The following is a 21,980-nucleotide window of genomic DNA, read 5'->3' on the forward strand; positions in this document are numbered from 1 at the left end:
CAGCTTAAGGATAGTATGAACCTTGTCAACGCTTACAATGCCACATTAGAGTAAGCAAATGTACATGTTTCTTTTAAATGATCAATGTTTTTGTCTTATAAGACTAATTCTCTCTTTATTGTGCACAAATTTAAGTAGTATGCATACTAAGAATCATGTTTGGGATAACAATGTCTCTCAAACACCATGTAGACTTTGTCACTCTAAGTGGGAGGATGAAATGGACTAAAGAGCAGACATGCTTGTGACAACTATGTCTCCCAAGCACCAAATGGATTAGTCATCGATCTTGGAATGATGTCATAGGGTAAAAAGGGATGACTATGATTTCAAGAGAGAGGTAATGTCATTAAATCTAATATCTAACCAACCCAAATGGTTTTCTCATATTAAACTGATCATTTAATATGGGATAATAAACAGGAACAGGGGTTAGAATATAGACATGTGCTTACGGATCTATCTCAACACCACGGGGCCAATGGTAAATGGGTCCTAATGAGAGATGGTCTGTCAAAGAGCAAGGCTAACTAATGGAGCTTAAACGACCTTAGGGTTAGCTTCATTAAAGACCTCCAATGGTTAGTGTTAAAAGTCCTTTGACCTTAACCTTAGGCAAGCTAGGGCTGAGCTTGATGTGGGAGCCCAACCTAAGCTTGAGGTGCTTGTCGTGCTTGATGACTAAGGTGCGTGCTTGATGACTAAGGTGCTTGAGGTGCTTGTCGTGCTCGATGACTAAGGTGCATGCTTGATGACTAAGGTGCTTGAGGTGCTTGTCATGCTTGATGACTAAGGTACTTGAGGTGCTTGTCATACTTAATGAGGAAGGTGCTTGAGAAGCTTCCCATGCATGGGGGGTAAGGTGCTTGAGTAAAAAAGAGACCCTACAAACTTAATGAGAAAGGTGCATGAGAAGCTTCCCATGCATTGGGGACGGGGGTAAGGTTCTTGAGTCAAAAAGAGACCCTACAAAATTTTAATGAGGAAGGTGCTTAAAAAGCTTCCTATGCATGAAAGTCCCAAATTTAGGGGAATCTTTGACTTAACCTTCCACTCACCCAAAGGGCACCCCTTTTCTCAAAGGGCACATGGGACACATGTCAGACTCTCCCTATGCTTAACCACATGGTGTGCTTGAATGCTATTGGTTGGGCTAAAGAGGGGTCCAATGAGCTTCTAGTTCCATCCAATAAATATCTAGATATTTTCAAGCTCTCTCTCTCTCTAAGGGGTAAGGAGGACACTTGTCCAAAGACTACCACCTCTCTCTCAAATGAGGGAGGCTGTATCTATTTGGGAAACATGTCCTTGACCTAAATTTCTTTAAGGCATCATTTTGGGGCCTTCTACTAAGCGTAAGTGTCTATGAATATTCACAAAATGTATAATGTGATAAACAACAATGGTCACTTGAGTTCATCCCCTTAACTTGAAACTCATGGTGAACAATTCAAATAACTGAGCTATCTTCCAAGACTTGGAATTTTCTAAACTATAATGATGAATGTGACATGTTTGATGTGGTGAACAAACCCAAAGGATCTTATGCAGCCAAGTTTTGGGTGGTAATATTAATATGGGGTGTGAAAAGTCTTTCAAGGATCATGAATACGTTTCAACAAAAAAAAAGTTTGATGAATTGCAACCAATTTGAACCATTGCTAATAATATTGTCAGATAATTGAAACTCATAAAGTGGCACTGCAAGCTAGATGAATCAACAATATCAAGATATGAAATCATGCATTCAACTTAAAGAATAGCACTGAATAGAAACAACCCAAAAATTTAACCTAGGCACTCTTTTACTAATTGTCAAGTTCCTAACCTGGAGCTTGGGGCAACTTGATAGCTAGGCCTTCCTCCATACTTGGACTCCATTGATGACAGCTCACTCCCATTTAGATAAAGCAGGGATATGAGCAAAAACTCATGGATGTAAGCGTCCTATAGCACAAGCCAAGTTGATAACCAAAAGCTTATTATGGGAGATAACATCCTATAATGACTAGACTCAATTTTTAACATTCTTAAGATATATGGATGAAGCCTTTTCCTCCACATTTAAGAAGCATGCCACCAACCACAAACTCTAAAGTGTAGTATGAGATTGTCCTTAATTGAAAATTAGTCTTGTTAAAAGACTTGATTAATTGGGTCCACTTATTTGTGTACATAGTTCCAACTTGATAATAATCTCCCACGTTCCACACCCACTCACCCATGCCTCTAGTTTTCTAATTATTACCACAATCTTTTACATACAAAATTTGCTCGTATTCATTTGTTTCTATCATTGGTTTGTTCATACATTCCTTCAAATATCACCCAAATGATTCCTTCTAAAAAAAGTTCTAGTTAAACAATCCTAAACTTTGACCAGATGATTTATCCAAACTCATAAGTTTTCCACTATCGACAAACTTTATCTAGCTAACCAATAGATCCTTTGCAAAGGTTTCTCTATCCCTAATCATGAAGCCCAAAAATACTCCGCATTTAATAAACAATGGGGGCTTTTTCTCTCGCATTTGCTAACCATACGACACAAGAGCTGGCAACCACAACTCATTCTCCAATAACCCTAGTACCCTCTCATTGAACACAAGTTTTGTCTCGCAAAAAAGTGCTATCCATATATTTCTTCTCAATGAGTTTCTTTCAATAGTGTTCAAATAGGTTTAACTATAAGTTAAATAGTACTTTTATAAAAAACTTGCTTTCTACATGATGTAGAAAACACATGCTTGCCTCTCATGATGCAAATCACATTTATTGGTCATATTTGGAACATCCTAAGACTCTCTTAGTAAGGTCCACTCATGTATTAACAATGGAAAATTTGAGAATTTGAATTACCAAGAAAGGTGCAAGGATGAATAAGGCTTGCACTTGAGAATAATCAGCTACATTTTCATTAATTATGTCATGGATTTTTGAAATCTCATATATGGAATTGGAGCTTCATGTACTCCTCTTTGGGGTCAGCTCTCATGTAGTATACAAAAAAGACAAACTTTTGGGTTAAGAATTAGCTAACACTCACAGTGAGAACACTCCCTAAAAGCCAAGCATGCACCGTTTAAATGCATAGTCACATTATTCCTATGGAACCTATAGAGCCTCACACATGCTACTCATTCACAAAACACATGCTACACACTTGATGGCTACATGCCACTTGTGGTAGCTCACATGACGCTTGCTATTTCCACTTGTGGTTCATATCCATCCAATGTTTGATTGCACTTCTCAACATTGAGCCTATAAATGGCCATATCCAAATCTTGTATATCTTTCTCAAATTCTAATCAATCAAGCAAGCTATTTTTCATTCTATATTGTGTATTGAGCTCACTCTCTAATCTACCCCTAATTATCTACCTAGCTATGGTGCAACCATGAATGCCTCATTGGTCTATTCACCATAGCTTTACATGTGGTATAAGTCCATGGTTTAGATTAGAATTTCCTAATCCATTAGATCTTAGGAATCCTCACTATGCTAGATTGCATTGGCATTCTCTCTTTTATCCCATTACAATTGCTAATTATAATTCTCCATGCTATATCGTATTTTTCATTGCCTTGGTGGTTTTTTTGGAGTGCCGGTTATTTTGTTACGTGGCAGTGTCCAAAGTACTTTTTTATGGTAGTTTTTTTTTTGTTAAAGGTACTTGTCATGGTACTTTGGGCTATAATGGCGCTTCTCAGATCTAATCCCTGTGGGTGTTTTGTTCTTCATTTGTCATGCAGAAAGAAGTGACTGACTTGAAAGCATTAGCGAGTATGTTGGTGCACCCAATTTGTGTCGATACAGGGGGAGAAGCCAGCAACAGGTGCCCGGTATTAGGTAGGATGATGGTATCGGACTTTGGAAGGACTCAGATGCATTTTTGAGCAGGTCTCACAGTGATGTGTATGCCAGATGTGGCAATTAATAGGTCAAGCAGTGATTTTTGGTCTCTAATGGTCGAGATGTTTACAGCTACATGAAGTATGGTCTCCGTTTATTCTATGACTTGGTTATTGGGCTTGTCACTCGGGGCTTTTTTGAAGGTTCATTTCAAATTAAAGCTTGAATGTGGTCATCTATCCCGATTGCATCGAGTTCAAGGTGGCCAATGTTTGGTGCGGCCGCCATTATTGGTAAATATCAAGGCGCTCGGGATCAGATTCTTGAAGGGTCAATTGTGCCTACATACGATCGTGAAGGCATTGGTTCGAGAGCATCGGCTTCAAGCCATGGTAAAGTATAGGGTGTCGGCAGCAGATCATGTCCGGTGGGAACGTCGGGTAGATTGTAAGTTAATAAAAAAATTAAACTTCTAAAATATTGCCATGCTAAAAACTAGCTGCAGTTGGCCAGGAGGTAGCGCAGTTCTTCATTGGCAGAGTCGAAGCCGCCAGGTGGTGGGGAAAGCTAATTAAGGGCGTTGCTTTTGGGAGGCCCGGCATGAGAGAGGGGAGCGCCGTCTGTTTGGATGCATGGGAGGACAAGTTGGAGTGGCCAGGGCAAGCGAACAAGTAGAAGAGGAGAGTGTTTTCCGGGTTGGGAGGGGGGCCATGCAGAGGAGCACTGAGCTCGGGATGGAAAGATCTGGCTTGGAGTAGCTGAGGTTGCAAGGGGATGCCTTTGAACGGCTGAAGGCCGATGCTTCAGTTGATGGCATGGCTGGTATTAAGGAGAAGGGTGTGAAGCTAGAGGGGGGGGGGGGCTCAAGAGAGTCTTTCGTCAAAAGCGCTGCAGGAGAGCCGCCAATGGGGTGGCATAGTGTAGGAGAGGTGATGGAGGCTTTTGGGGGCAGCCCACGCTGGAGGAATCTTGGGGCGTGCAGAGCCGAGGGCTCCTAGTGATGGGAGGTGGAATGAAGGCCGTCGAGAGGTGCCTGAGCACTGCTGGAAAGTGCGCACCAGACAATAGGAGAACCATTATAAATTTGGATCGAGAATGAAGCAAAAAGAAGCTTTCTAATCAAATTTCACCATTGTGCATCTGTGTTCAAAGGATTTTGTCATGATATAGGCTATGTCACCTTTTCTCTAAATCCATATCTATTGTCCCTCTTGCTCTCGTGTTTTTACGGTACATTGCGCGGGTGAGTAGGTCCAAGGTGGAAGTAGTGTGTGCAAAATAGATGCCGGATTAGTAGTGGAATGGATGCTTGCAAGGGGTTGTGCAAGGTGATGTGTGTTGTTGGATATTGATTGTGTACGAATTGGTGGGCGAAGGTGCTTTGAGTATGTGGTCATAGACAAAATTCATTGTGGTATGCTTTGCGAGGAGATGCATGTAGTCGGGGTCGGTCGGGTATGGGCATGGACAACAAGCGGTTTGCGAAGTGGGTGTCTAGGTGTGTGATTATTAGGGGATAGGGGTGCTGTGAAATCACTGGGCTATATAGAGGCATTCAGATTGTGGTCTGGTTGTTTTCTCATTTCCCCCTTTCCATCTTGTGGTGCCCCCACTGAGGATCCACTGATTGCTTCCTAACAAAGTGTCCATGAGTCGAGATGAAATAGGAGTTTGGTCCAATCTTCAAAGGAGATGAAGATGCAGACGATTGGATTGCCGATTTTGAGCTATTTATGCTGACAGTATTGCGGATGCCAGGTGATGAAGCAAAGCTCCAGACTCTACCTTTGGTGTTGCGAGGTAAAGCAAAAGCTTGGTTTGATGGCTTAGAAGATGCACACAAGTAGAATTGGATTGGATTTCGAGAGAAATTCCTACAAAGGTATCAAAAGGTGGTGTCGGCTTCGGAAGCAGATGCAAAGATCAAAGGTTTTCAGCAGGACGTAAGTGCAAATTTCGATGCTTCTGTTGATAAATTTGAAGCTTAATGAGGGAATTTTGCGGTTGTTACGCAAGCAACCCATGTGGGATACTTTAAGCTGGAAAGGTTTCTATCTTGCTTGCATCCCTATGTTCGTGAAAGAGTGGATTATGAAGATCCAAGGACCTTTGATGAAGCTGTCAGAGCTGCCAGAGCAAAGAGTCGAAAGATGAAGAAGAAGATGGAGGCAAGATTGGTGCAGTCTATACTCGTGGCAGCCAGTGGACCTAGGCCCAAACAGATTGATGAGCACCAAGAGGTAAAAGCTCCTTCTTTTATGGACATGCATTTGATCAAAGCACGTGAAGCTAATGCCAGGCTAGAAGAAGTAGAACAAGTGCCAACCAGGGCTCAAAAGATACAGCGAGGCATATTCAGAGTGCCACCCAATTTGCTTCCTCAAGAGGACGAGGTGATAAAAGGCCTTGAAGAAGAAATGTTGGTTCCAAAGCCGGTAACGAGGAAGGAAGCAGTGGTGAAAGAATCAACAAGTTTAGAAGAAGAGTCCAACAATTCTCATAGCTCTAGCAGTGCTTTGGACGCAGATACTACATGGGAGAGAGATCAATATATGTCTTCTAGGTACGAAACTTATGATGTTTTTCATGTAGATGAAGTGGATAAAAATGTATACGAGTTGTCAGTCAGCCAGTTGAAGGTCAAGGAGAAGCATAGTGCAAGTGTGAAAATGCCTTGTGTGAACTTCCCAGTCGAGCAGCCCTATCGAATGTCTTGTGGTGGAGAGTCCCTATGGGAGGAAGAGGTATGGCTTGATTGTGAATCCGACTTGTTTGAAGAGGAGTTTTTTGAGGATGAATTGCAGAAGCTAGGAGCAATAGCAGAGGTATGTCAAATTGATTTATCTATGCAGGGGGTGGGGCAACCTTGCCTTAGTGAGCATATTGAGGTGTACTGTAAAGTTTCGGAGTTTGTGTGTGGCCGTGGAGAGCTAGCTCCGGCAGATGACTCTATGGAAACTGATACAGGTGCAACCTATAAGAGTGAGTCTCCATACAAAGAGGAAGGTGATACCAACCTTGCAGGTGATGAGGTGTTTGAAGAACAGGATGAAGCTCTAGCAGGTCATACTCTTGAGTATGAAAAGTTGGCCTTGGAGCCATTTACAGAGAGTTTGGATGCAGGTATGCAAGGCAAACATGTTTGCTTTGCTATGCAGTAGGTGGAGGCAAATGGCAGGATAGTTGCTTATGTTTCAGGTTTCTCAAGTGATGGCAAGTATGCTTATAGCGCACACGAAGACTTATGGATGCAGGGTGACAAAGCTCCATGCTATAAAGAGCTGTTAGGGTGGCCTATCTATTGGCCTACAAGTGCAAAGGAAGGCTTGGATATACATCCTTTATAAGTGGACGGCCACAGCCAATGCTTTACATTTGATCCAGATGGACTATAGATCATGCATGGGGAAGCTTCAAGCTTTCCATTCGATCCTGGCGGATGATGCAGTAGACACTTTTCTCTCTATCTCTATCCTACCTCTATAGCCAATATATCATCTTTTCCTATGCAGTTTATATACCTATGTTATATCATATGCAGTCTTCTTTTACCTAAATAATATTGTGGTTGAGCATGAATGCTCAACAAGGGGGTGGGCAATGATGGTGCACCCAATTTGTGTCGACACAGGTTAATGGCCTAAAAACTTGTGTGTAGCAGAAATTAGCATGCACATAGTGGGCATTTCATTAGAATAGATTCCTAATGAGAATTACAAGAGTGCTTGGGTGGAGAGAGCAACAAAAAGCATAACACCTAGTTAGATAGCATGAACAATACTTTCAAAAGAGAGAGAAATTAAGCTATTGACAACAGTTGAGGACCGGATTTGCATGGAGCCGGTCCCCCCTCCAAAAGGCTTTGTATTGTGGTTTCTCCCATCAAGAGAGACATTGTACAATACAATTCTTTGTGTTCCTTCAAGACTAGCTAGTGCAATGAAGATGAAAGCTTCATGCACTAAGCAAAACACTTAGCAAACACAAAATCAATCATCCCCGGTCTCAGACCCAAGACCTCACACACCTTCGAAGATGGTGAGAGCTAGCAGGGTATGAGAGTAGATTGAGAGGAAGAAGGAGTATCTTACGAGAAAGATGTACATCTCCTCACATAATCACTCATATTAGCATAGCTTAGCTTAGTAATTAGCATGGTAGAGGAGATGAGCATGCATTGAAGCTTGGATCTTGGTTGGATTTGCATCCACATGCCAAGAGTGTGTCGATTTAGGCTTCTATCTCACAAGCTTGGAGTAGGTGATGAGCTCTCCATTAAAGCTTGGGAAGAGATAGTATTTTTCTTGCTTCTTACATAGACTGTGTGAGAGTGTGTGTGTGATAATTCCCTGGAAAAATCAGCCCCCTCTCTCTCTCTTGGGCGAGCCCTCTTGCTAATTGCTCTTGCTATCCTCCCATTGGACCTTCCCAGGGCTAGCCAATGACTATTAAGCAGCATAAGTGATAGCCTACTGACATGTGTTCCCCTTTTCCATTTTGTAAGAGCTTTAGGTAATTTAATAATTCAACTAAACTCTGATTGGACCCCTTTGCCTCCTGGCCAATAGGAATCAGGTAAGCCATTGGGCTGCTGAATGCTCATTGGACCCCTAGGGAGACTGTCCAATAGTCTTCTAGAGGACTTAATTCTCATTGGTTCTTTTATTAGGTGTTTTTAAATTAATTAAACGATTTACTCTAGCCTAATTCTCATTGGTCCACCTCCAAGGCCATCCAATAGGAATTGGGTACACCTGTGGGCATCTGGGCTAGGGAGCTGACATGTGTCCCTCATTCCCTTTGTGTAAAGGGAGGTTGTGTGTGTGTGTGTGTGTGTGTGTGTGTGTGTGTGTGTGTGTGTGGCTTTCTCTTTCTCATCCCCTACATGCAAGGCTCGCCCCCTCCCAAGTAGGGATTGCAAAGACTTTTTCGTACACACACAAAGCATCCAATTCCCTTAAGGTTGACCTTTGGACACAACCTTTGAATTTTGGAACCTTAGCATTTTGGAAGTCTTAATGGGCTGAACCTTAGGGTCTTTTTAGCCCATTGTTGCACATGGCTCTTTTGCAGATGACCCCCCCTTTGGATCCCTATTTTCCCTCCTTTGGATCCCTACTGTGGTCGGTCTGCTAGCTTAACCAATATTCTAGCTTTTTCTCCCCTGGCACTTTCCCATATTAAATGATCAGTTTAACATGAGAAAATCATTTAGGAGAATTAGATATTGATTATTATGATATTACCTCTCTCTTGAAATCATAGTCGTCCTCGACTATGGTGTAGAGAAGATAAAGCATATTCATGAGTCCTTTTCTTAGCGGGTAGAGGATCCCTATGTTACCCTACGACATCATTCCACAATGGATGACTAGTCCATTAGGCGCTTGAGAGCTTGAGACTGCCGCAAGCATGTCTGCACATTAGTCCTATCATTCTTCCATAATAGAGTGACAAACTCTACTTGGTGTTTGGGAGACGTCGTCTCCGCAAACTTGATCTAAGCATGCATACTACTTCATTTTTGTGCACAATAAAGAAAAGAGAGTCATATAAGACAAAAACTTTGTTCATTTTTAACATTTTGTACATTTGCTTACTCTTGGAAAGCATTGTAAGCATTGACAAGGTTTAGGTTATCCTTTAATTGTATGCCTTGCATCCATCTAGCATCTTCAAAAGGATAATTCTTAAACTTAATCGGATAGTCTTACCGCCTTTTAGTACCTTGTCTTCATGTCGGAGAATGGACTCGGGCTGCAGCACCTCCTCTTGGTCCTCGATCTTTGGTGGGTCTTCAGTAGTTGGTTCTTGAGGTGGCTCTCCTTTGTAAGGCTTTAATAGGCTCACATGGAAAGCATTGTGTATGAGCCAACGATTGGGCAACTTGAGTTGATAGAACATCTCATTGATTGGCCTAAGAATCTAGAAGGGACCATAGTACCTTTTTGCTAGCTTAGCATAGTACTTTTGGTGGCCCGTAGGATTCTTGCATGTCGTGTGTCTTAATCGAGTCTTGGGAAACTTTAATAAGACCCAATCATTTTCTTTAAAGGCTTGGGCTCTTTTGTGCTTGTCAGCAGCAGCCTTTTGCCTTTGCTGTGAGAAAGAGATAGAAACCCTAATCTTTTGAAAAGATTCTTGTAGATCTCGGCTATACTCATCTGCAGCGAAGATCTTCCTATGTACCTTAAGTAGCAAGGGACTTTTTGATCTTCCCTCAATTACCTCGAAAGGTGCTTTTCCCGTGGAAGTATGTACAGTGTTATTGTAAGCATACTCCACTAAGGGTAAGTACTTCTCCCATTGGGATCTTTGATCTAATTCCGCTACATAGGCTTTTAGTAGGTCGAGAATGGTTAGGTTAGCTATTTCACTTTGGCCATCCGTTTGTGGATGATAGACGGAAGAGAAGTTTAGCCTTGTCCCTAAATTCTCAAAGAGACCCTTCCAGAAATTACTGGTCATTCTAGGATCTCTATCCGACACTATGGACATTGGCAAGCCATGGTACTTGAAAATTTGTGAAATGAAGAGGGTTGCCATTTGATGGGCTTTGATAGTCTTTTTGACAGGTATAAAATGAGCTTGTTTACTGAACCTGTCTACTATCGTCCATATTCCCGTATTCCCATGGATAGACTTAGGCAATCCAAAGATAAAATCCATGGCTATGCTCTCCCATGGTGAATTAGGGATTGGCAAGGGTTGAAGCAATCCAAGTTGCTTCCGTCTATCAAATTTTGTCTTTTGGCATACCACACATTTAGAAACATACTCTTGTATGTTCACTTTCATGGTAGGCCAATAGAAATATGTTTCAATTCACTTTAAGGTAGAGTGAATCCCTCTATGCCCCGCATAAGGTGGAGCATGAGATTCATACATTACTTTCTCACGTAGTGAGTTAGTAACGCATAGTCTATTGCCAAAGAGAAGATAACCATCTTGTAAAGTAAATGGTTCTTGTTTCTTCCCTAATGCAAGGGCTGAAATCACATCTCTAAAATCGGGATCAATAGCGTACTCATCTATCATTGAAGATAGATCATTGTGAGTTGCTATGGAAACCGCATTCACTCTCGGTCGTCTTGAGAGTGCATCACCTACTTGATTATGCTTGCCAGCAATGTGAGCAATATGAAAATGAAATTGCGAAAGAAAATTTTCCCACCTCATTTGTTTGTCGGAGAGCTTGGTCTGCATCATGAAGTACTTAAGACTTTGGTGATCCGTTCGCAGAATGAAAGGAGTCCCCAATAAATAGTGCTTCCATGAGTCTAAGGCATGTAGAACTGCAAGGAGTTCCTTTTCATAAATTCCTAGAGCTTGCTCAACACGGTCGAGCCTTCGACTTTCATAGCCTATGGTGTGCTCTTCTTGAAGCAAAACAGCTCCAAAGGCAATCACCACAAGCATCGCATTGGACCTCAAATGGTTTTAAGAAGTCTGGTAGTGTAAGCACAGGTTGAGAGATAAGCTTTTCTTTAAGCTTTCCGAAAGCATTGTTCTCCTTAGCAGACCATGTATACCTAACACTTTTCTTTGTTAGGTCATGTAATGGTCCCGCAATTTGTGAGAACTTTTCTATAAAGTGCCTATAGTATGCACACATACCTATAAGCTTCTTAGTTCATGAAGATTCTTTGGTTTAGGCCATCCTTTTATTACCTCCAACTTTGATGGATCCATTTGGATGCCATCTTGAGAGATAATGTGACCTAAATATTGAATCTCTTGCAAGAAAAATTCACTTTTCTTTCGATTAACATAAAGTTTATTCTCTCTTAAAACTTGAAATATCACCTGGAGGTGTTGCTTGTGTTCGTCTAATGAATTAGAGTAGATGATAATATCATCAAAGAACACTCCAGTGAAGGTTCGATGAGGCCTGAACAGCTTCTCCATCAAGCGGTTGAATGTGGCTGGTGCATTGGTCAAGCCAAAAGGCATGACAATGTATTCGTAAAGACCAAATGTGGTGCGAAATGCGGTCTTTACAATGTCTTGATCAACTATCCTTATTTGATGATAGCCACTTTTTAGGTCAATCCTACTAAAGTAGGTCGATCCTTGTAGCTTATCAAATAGGTCTTCTACCCGTGGAATGGGAAACCTATTCTTGATAGTGATCCTATTTAGTGCTCTATAGTCGACACACATACGATATGTGCCGTATTTCTTTTGCACTAATAGCACAGGTGAGCAAAATGGAGATGAGCTAGGCCTAACCATGCCCTTCTCAACTAACTCATGCACTTGCCGCATAATCTCCTCTTGTTGAGCTTGAGAAACTAAATAAGGAGGTTTGTTAGGCGGTGAACTTCCTGGAAGAAGTTCAATTGCATGGTCATCATTGTACCTCGTTTAGGAGGTAGCTCACAAGGGATGTCGTCAATAAAAACAACTTGAAACCCCTTGAGAAAATTGGATAACTCTAATTCCTTTTGGTTTCTTGTATTTTCTTTTGCTAAAGCATTAGGTTCATTTTGAGAATCTTTAACCAAAATCATGTACACGGAAATAGAGCTCTTTATTGACTTGTTGAAAGCTGGTGTATGTACAATGGGGATAGTGTTACCCATTTCCTTAACATCTATATACGTGTCTTTTTCCCTGAACTTAAAGGAGATTCTCCTTTCACGAAATTTAACATTGGCAGCCAGGCGGTCAAACCATGGTGCCCCTAGGATTACATCCTCATGCTTGAGAGGAGAGATAAAGAAGTCCTCTTTGTCCACATAGCCTTGGACATGAAGCCTCAATTTCCCGACTAAGGGAGTGACTGAAGCTTCTTGCCCCTTGAAGGCACTGTCTGCGGGTAGGACATCTCCCATCTCGTAAGCTTGTATGCTTAGCTTGGTGGCCAACTCTATAGATATAAAATTGTGAGTAGAACCAGGGTCAAAGAGAATAAAAGCATCATGTTCTCTTACCTTTCCCCAAGCATGGCATAGAGGAGATCCTTTGTGGTGAGTTTGGTGAGTCTCCTCCTCTTGGATTTCAACCAAGGAAGCTCTAGGAGGATCTTGGCGGTTGTTATTTTGGGGACAAGCGCGGTATGCATGCTCTTGTTCGCCGCACTTGAAACACCAGTTATCCTTGCGATAACGCTCAAGCTCTTCAGGAGAGAGTTTGTTTTTACCTTTGTAAACTCCCTTCTCTTTAGCTTTGTTGGAGTTGCCCTTAGGAGACTTTTGGACATTGTCCTTCCCCTTAGGCTCGTTGGAACCCTTGTTTTCCGTGGGCTTATTATTTCTTTTAGCCCCCGTTTGGAAATTGATTCAAGAGGACCATAGTATGGTGTATTACCCGCCGATATGGTACGTGGCCTTTGGGAGTTGACATACTCCGCCATTTCTTCGGTTAAGCCCTCACAAAATTGTTTTGCTTTTGCTCTCCAAAATCCAACTTTTTGAAGACAGTGGCTTTGAGTTGTAAGTCCCAAAACTTGTCTACATATTTGTGGATGGATTCATAGGGAGAGAGATTTAAGCTTCGCCATTCGGTGAGTACTTTGTCTTTGGCATCGTTGGCCAAAAAATGCTTCATAATGGAAGCTCTTAAAGCTTTCCATGTTTGTGGAGCTTCACCGTTGGCTCGTAGGCTAGACCACCATTTCCTGGCGAACTTTTGAAAGTGCATAGCTACATGGCGTAGCTTAGAGAACTCCGTGAAGCCCTCATCTCCAAACGCCGCATCAAACTGTTGGATAAAGGCCAAGACTTTGTCCGTAGCACCAAAGGTGCGATCATAGGTAAGGAAAGAGATGCTCTTCCCTCCCTCTTTGAACTTCTTCAGCTTGGATGACCTCTTCCATGCGGCATAGGATTTCCTATGGCCTCTTCTTTATGATGGTTCAAAGGTTGCACCATCACTTTCTTCAGAAGGTGAAGAATTTGAAGAAGGTGGAGAAGAGGGTGACCTCTTTCTCGCCTTTTTCTTGTCTTGATCTTTGTCGTCTTCACCATCACTTTCATAAGAGGAAGAGGATGAAGAAGATGGAGAAGAGGGTGTCCTCTTTCTCGCCTTTTTCTTCTCTTGCTTTTTATCATCCCTCTTTGAATTATGGTGTGGAGAAGAGTGTGATGGTCTTCTCCGCTTTGGTGGTGATGGAGAGCGTAGCCCGCCGTCTTCGTGGAGCCATCTCCGTCGAGGTGGCGGGAGACTCACTTCTAGGTGAAAGCATGAATAGGTGGAAAGCTATATATGTGATATAATTAAATAGCATAGCATGACATTGGGGGTGTGGTCACTGGTGCCATATTTCAGACGTCCAAATTTATATTCTAAAAAATGTTTTACTAAAAAATTCAGCCTTCACACACCCACTTTGTTTCATGAGTAGTTGGCAGTTTCAAACACTGTGCCCCCTGACCCCCCGCCTCTCTCTCTCTCTCTCTCTCTCTCTCTCTCTCTCTCTCTCTCTCTCTCTCTCTCTCTCTCTCTCTCTCTCTCTCTCTCTCTCTCTCTCTCTCTCTCTCGCGCGCGCGCGCGCGCGCGTGCGCGCTCAAGGTCTACTGTGCTTAGAGCTTCTACTGTGCAAGCTTGGCTGCTTCAAGGACGATTGCAGTAACTGCCCTCTCCTCTTCGAGGTATGTCTCTCCCATTGAACATGCACACTCTCTACTGCTTGAGCACGCGCGCCCCACCTGGGATCATTTAGCTACATTAAGCTGCATTTGGAGCTGCATGAGTGCCACACCTTGCTCATTTGCAACAAGAGGCGAGCTCCCGAGGTAATTTGCTAGTCCACAAGTTGCATGCAATCTTGGGGCAAATCCCATAGCACATCACCTTGAATGCCCTGCTTACAATAGCAGGCCCATGAAGTTCTTGTTTCTTTTTAGCAAGGATGATAAGCGAGGGCACACCACGTCTCATGAGTTCATTGGATGATGTGCAGGTATATCACTTGAGACTGCATCATGGCACCTTCCTCAAAGCATCCGATTCAAGCAAGCAGCAGTCTAGTTAGGAACATTGAACCACCTCTGCATACGAAGTTTTGTCGTCTTGCTGAGGAATTTCATATGGAGCGTGGATTGCCATTGGAGGGAGTTGATCCGCGTAGCTTGACAAGAAACAATGACATCTCTGAGGAGGACTGGGAAGATGTCTTTATATGCCCAAAGCCTGTTCCGGGTAGCCAGAAGAAAGTGAATGCATACCATGCTCGGTCGGAGTTCTTACAAAAGCTTGTGTAGAGACACTGGGATTTCTACCAGGAGGGTCCCTTCATGTATGAAGTAGGGAATCAATTTGCAAAGGCCTTTGCATTGGAAAACTGCAGTGAATCTGGCAAACATCAAATTTCTTGGGCTATCTTTGCAGAGAGGGCAATGAGAGCCTCAGAAGAAAGACACAACTTGCAAAACAAGATCAGGAGGTGGGAAGAGCAGATGAGTGGTAGAGGGAGAGGTTACAAAACCACTACTACCTCTATCAGATCATCATTGAAAACAGAAGGTACGTCTGTACCATTCTCAAGAGTGCCTACAGGAGGATGCCTGGTACAATCGGCAGAGGAGTATAGCAAGGCAGAAATGAAGAATATTGCAGAGGGCAGATTGCAAGACTATAAGTCAAGACTTGAGGGTGCAAAGAAGCAGGTAGAGGATCAAGTCAGAGAATTGCATAGGGCTGAGGGTGCTGAAAGCTCAAACACTTTGGCCATAAAGTTGCAAACGGAGATTGATTGCGTGCAAGACCCTGTAGCTCGACAATGCCTGATTGATTTGATTGGACAGTTCTCGAGTACTACTAGAGAGAACATTGCTGAATTAGAAGCCAATGTGGCTACAACAAAGGTGCATACCCTCCTACATGTGCTTCACTTTGTTTTGGAGTATGTGGGTTCACTTCCATGTGGTTATGTGGTTAGAGTGTTATGGATTGTATGGTTATGTACTGTATTAGCATATTCTATTTCTGCTATGTGCTATATAGCACAAAATATGTGCTATATGGCCACAACATAGCCATCATCTTCATGGAGTGGATGGTTATATGCTATGTGCTATGTGCTATATGGTCACAACATAGCCATCATCTTCATGGAGTGGGTGGTTATATGCTATGTGTGGTTATGTGCTATGTGCTTTATAGTTCAATCTAGGTGCATCATGTTCACAATAGTACCCTCATCTATTTGGAATGTGTGTGATTCTATGCTATGTGCTTTGTGTGGTTATGTGCTATGTGATACATAGCACAATGGACATGTGTAATATGTGCTATATAGTATACCTGTATGCTATATGCTCACAGTATAGCCCTAAAGTGTGTGTTAAATATTGATATGTGCTACATAGCACAATCTTTTTATGTGCTATGTGCTAAATAGCACATTTTGTGTGTTATATGTTCACAATATAGCCCTGGAGTGTGTGGAATAGTGAATTATGCTATATAGCACAATCTCTATTTTTGCTATGTGCTACATAGCACATCACTAATTGTGATATGTGCTACATAGCACAATATTTGTGCTATATGCTATGTGCTATGTCTCATATAGCCCACTGCATATCATATACCCAACAAGCTTGTGCTATATAGCATATATAGAGAAAATGTTTGGGCTATATCTGGTATTTTAAAAAGTCTCGCTGCTATGATCTACAGTGCATACTCTATGTAGCACTTATAGCACATTATACTTGGACTGTGCTATGTGCTATATAGCACAATGCATATCATATACCACATCAAGCTTGTGTTTATAGCATATAGAGTAAGTGCTTGTCTTATATGTGGTATTGCAAATAAGGGATAACATTCACGCTGCATATTCTTTTCAACAATCTGCTTTTGTTGGGTTATTGAGACTTAAATTAGATGTGTTGTCTTCTTTGTTTCACAGGCACTACTTGCAGAAGTAGAGACCAACATAGCACAGGAATCAGAGCACTTTAAATTTTGTGTTACCATGGAGAGGACTTCACATAACGTGGGAGCCAGTTTGATGAAGCCTTTTCCTCTTGTGGATTTTAAGCAGAGCATTAGCGAGGTGGCACTTAATGGGTTCTACCATTGTGTAGGATGTGTATTCCCGTTCGATGCCAGAAGCTTGGATGTATTCTCCCTGCCTTGCACCCATGTGTACCATATGCTATGATTCACACATGTATGTAGGGACTATGGCTATTGTGTTGCACTAGATTGCAACATGTCTGTTCCCCCTAGAGCTAAGCATATGATTGGTCTGAAGGTGAAGAGTGAGATGAAAGAATCAAGTGCAGGTAGTCACTGTGTCACTACTATTGCAGGCCCACTTTCCATTGGTAGTTTAAACTCTTGTATTTAATGAAATCATTTGCAGGTACAGACATTGCAGCAGAGACCTGTATACAAGAATCATTGAGGACAAAAACAGAGAGAGTCTCTACGCAGGCCACTGGTAGGTACCAAAATCAGCATTTATGTGTGTATTTTGGGATACTCCAAGTGAGACTTTGTAAATAGCTTGCTTTGTAGAACAATCATCGCATGCTTGCTCCAACAAGACGATGCATTCCACAAGGAAGAATGGCCTGATTACCCCAGGGATGCAGCTAGGCCTTGAAACAGAGTATACCCGCGGGATGCAGCCAGCCGTTGAAGCAGAGTCTGCCGTAGGGGATGCAGTACGTGGAGTTGTTGAAGACATCTTCATGGCAAAGTCTTCTACAGTCAAATCACCTAGGCAACAACTAACTCCAAGAAGGCTGTTGCATTCTCCGTTGAGTGCCAAAGCATCACCAAGTGTGGACACTAGAGATGATGCATCAGATGAGGCAGTTGCAGATGCAGTGAAAGCAACACGCCCTCTAGCGGGGAAGAAGCCAACACCAAAGCGCAAGAAATCGACTCCCAAGAACTTAGGTGGAAGTCCCACAATGGATATACCTCTTGATTCATTTAGGAAGAGAAAGAAACCAAATGCAAAGCAATGAGTGTGTTTTTTTTGTAACTTCATGCAATTAGAAGATGTCTTTAGAAGGCATGTGCAATCCATTGCACCCCTATTGTATCCATGCTCATTGATGAATCAAGTGTTGGAATTTGTTAGTGACATGTCTCTTAATTCTTTGCATCGAGTAGTTGCAAACTATTTGATTTATTTTCTGTACATGTTTAGTAATATGTTTCTACTTTCTCTTGTCGTAGATAATCAAGAAGCTGAAAAAAGAGGAACTTGCATGAGACGCACTCGCTCTTCAGGGTTTCTAGATGAGGGGTCTGTAGGTTCACTGACTCAATCTTATCCTGTGAAGAATCCAAGAAGGGGTGCTACAGCTTCCATGGGTGTTACAGGCAAAAAAAAAGTGTCTTTTGATACAGTTGAGGGGTCTGTAGGTTCACTGGCTCAGTCTTATCCTGTGAAGAATCCAAGAGGGGGTGCTACAGCTTCCAGGGGGGTTACAGGAAAAAAAAAGAGTCTTTTGATACAGTTGATCCCTGCACACCTACTAGTACTGCTGAATTTGTTCCAAATGTACCTAATGCAGTTGATGTGCAGGTTGTGCATGATGATGTGCATACAGATGTTGACCGTGCTAAACTTGAAAAGGGTACATTACCCACCCCCACCACAGTTGAATCTAGCACAGATGCCATTGCTGATGCTATGGTAGTTGATGCCTGCACAGATGCCATTGCTGATGCTACGCTAGTTGAGGCCTGCACAAATGACATTGTGGATGCTATGGAAGTTGATGCTCGCACATATTTTTCTGCTGATGGCAATGTTAATGATGGTGGAACAGAAAGTATTGTTCATGCTGTCATAGATGCCCTTCTTGATGCAGTTGTGGCTATGGATACAGATGCCACTGTTGAATCTGGCACAGATGCCATTGATGATGCTACCATAGTTGATGCCTGCACAGATGCCATTGTTGATGCTACGGTAGTTGATGCCTGCACAAATGACATTGTGGATGCTATGGAAGTTGATGCTCGCACAGATGCCGCTGCTGATGGAAATGTTAATGATGGTGGAACAGAAAGTATTGTTCATGCTGTCATGGATGCCCTTCTTGATGCAGTTGTGCCTACGGGTACAAATGCCACTGTTGAGGATACCAGAGGCATGGGTGAGGAGGTCCTCATTGAGAGAGAAGCTGGAACACGTGAGGCAATGGGTGCAAGTGATGTCACAACTCAAGCCCAGGTGGTCTGTCCAAGTGATGCAGCTGATGACATTGTTGATGCAGAGGAGACAAAGGGTACAGATGCCGCTGTTGAAGATATGGGAGGCTTGGGTGACGAGGACCTCACTAAGAGAGTACCTGGTGATGTCGCGGCTTCTGCCGACACAATTGAGGCATACGACAGAGCAGTTCAATCGGGAGAGGCAATGGGAGAAGTTCTCGTGGCTCAGCAGTGGGTAACGGTGATGTCGCGGCTTCTGCCGACACAATTGAGGCATACGACAGAGCAGTTCAATCGGGAGAGGCAATGGGAGAAGTTCTCGTGGCTGCTACGGACATGAAAGAGGCAAATACACATAATACAACTGAGGCATGTATAGAGCAAAACAATGAGGTAGGGAAAGGCGCAGAGGTGCCCACTGATAGAGCAGCTCAATCGGGAGAGGCAATGGGAGAACATTTCATGGCTGCTGTGGACACGAAAGAGGCAGTTGCACATGATACAACTGAGTCTTGTACAGATCCCACTGTTGGGAATACCAAAGGTAAAAGTCCAGAGGTCCCTATGGGTCAAGCGGCTGCTACAGATACAGATGAGGCAGGTACAAAGAATGTTGATAAAGAGGCCAAAAATGGACATGAATATGAGAGGCAAGAGAGGCCGTGTCTTGTGGTAATGCCAGTACAGATTGTTGCACTGCCTCCTGCGTCTTTTGAGGACAAGAAGAGAAGGGACAATTTATGCATCATACTGGATGTGAATGGGCTTCTCATAAGGAGGTATAAGGTCTCCTTCTACAAAGGAATAACGAGAAGCAGTATTCTTGATTGGGCAAGATCAAGGTATCAGGTAGTCACTGCGCCAAATGCTACAGGAAAGATGCAATTTGAATATGTGGTCAGGCCCAATGCATCAATATTTTTGCATGCACTGCTGCAAAGAGGACAAGTTGCACTATGGAGCTGCATGACCCAGGACAATCTAGCACTTGCTTTGAGTGCATGCTTTCCTAGGCTATTTCCTCAATATTATCGGTCAAGAGGGGTGTAGAGAGGCGAGCTTCAATCTAAATGAAGTTCCTAGGATCCCTCCATGTAGAGATAACGCAAAGCCCATATTTTTCAAGTGTTTGAAAGACTTTTGGAAGCACCATCCTAAGTTCAACTCTGATAATACACTGGTGGTGGATGACACACTCTACAAGTGTCTGCTCAACCCTCCCGGGACTTGTGTCTGTCCTACTTCATTTGAACCAGCAGATATTTGTCAGTCCCCAATTTACCTGGTTAGCACATTGTTCGCTTGGTTAGTCAAGTGGACAGTCTCACCCAGCCCTAATGCTTATGCAAAGATAAACCAGTTTGAAAATCCTTCGGACAGTGTGTCTGCTCGTGTTATCAGCCACTATAGAAGTCAACGAGAAGTATGTAAGGAAGGTTGATTGTGGTTATGGAATCATGTATACAACATTTTGTGCACTGAATGTACTTGCGATTACTATACAAAAAATTGACCTGTTCAAAGTTCTCTAAACTTAATGATTGAATGATGTAATTTTATTTTGGTGATATGATGTAAATTTATTTTGCCGATATGATGTTGTCATACTCTGATAGAGTCCTACTACATGGCACACATAATAGCATAGACAGGACTATCGGGCTATTAGTACACATAGTTATGCTATATAGCACTCATACTGCAAGAAATACTATGACATAATAGCATAGATAGGGAGATTGGCCTCTTATTACACACACTTACGCTATATGGCACACATAGTGCTCTCAATATGTAATATAGCTCTTTCACATACCACACATCATATCATAGACAGGAACATTGTGCTATGTGATACACACACTTTTACTGTATAGCACACATGTTGCTATCTTACTACAATAGAGTCCTTTTATAGCATAGATAGCGACATTGGGCTATTATTACACACACTTGTACAATATAGCACACATAATAGCGTAGGTAGAGACAATGGACTATCTTGACACATTACTTGGCTACATATCACATATAGTAGCATGTACACAACTCCATAACACCCAATGGGTAGCTATTCATAAGAGTGAGATGATTGTAAGAATGAGACTGCATGTTTACCTGAAATTCATCAAGAAAGTGAATGGGATGCTCTTGATAATGTTTTCTTCCCAATCGTTTCCGACAAATATCTTGGCTAAATTTTTTCAAGGTGCAACATGTTCACAATAGTAACCTCATTATCTGAAATGTGTGTGATTCTATGCTATGTGCTCTGTGTGGTTGTGTGCTATGTGATACATAGCACAATGGACATGTGTAAGGAGGTACTGAATGGTGAAAGCTATATAGAACATAATATAAGCCTATTAAATAGGTATCATGCTGCTTCATAGGGCATGGCATTATAAATGGTTTCATGTAGTTCCGGAGATAAATAATATGTCTTTGAGGTAGCATCTACCAAAGGCATGCCAAACTTGATTGCCCGAACAAGGTGAGAGTACAGGTTAGTAACTCCCCTATCATCAAGTAGAGTGTAGTTATTTGGGTCCCCCTCTTGCTGTTGATAATAACACCCTGTGACAACATAAGTGTTTTTATCACATTTGTTTTTCCACTTATCTCTTAAGATGCAATCTGTCATCCACTTTGTCTTTTTACATCTCAAAAGAAAGAACTCTACACCTTCTGCATTGCCAGCGTCTGCATTGACTGCAAAGTTATCACCTTTAATGAGATACTCACTCAGCATATCCTGGGATCCCTCAAACATTGCAACTTCATCTTCTGGTACCTCAGTCTCTTCTGCTACCTCAGAGAGTGGTTTCAATGCCTTATGTGTCCACTTGCCTGCATATGATTTGCTGGAACAAGTCCTCCAATGGCCCTTCATGCAAGCATCACAAAAACAAGAAAGCCGCTTGGTCCTTAATTGAGTAGGATCATGACGACAAAAGCCTGAAATGCAATGGAGTGATCGAGATCC

The sequence above is a fragment of the Adiantum capillus-veneris genome, chromosome 23, assembly GCF_014529385.1.
Source record: "Adiantum capillus-veneris isolate H3 chromosome 23, ASM1452938v2, whole genome shotgun sequence".
Lineage (NCBI taxonomy): Eukaryota > Viridiplantae > Streptophyta > Polypodiopsida > Polypodiales > Pteridaceae > Adiantum > Adiantum capillus-veneris.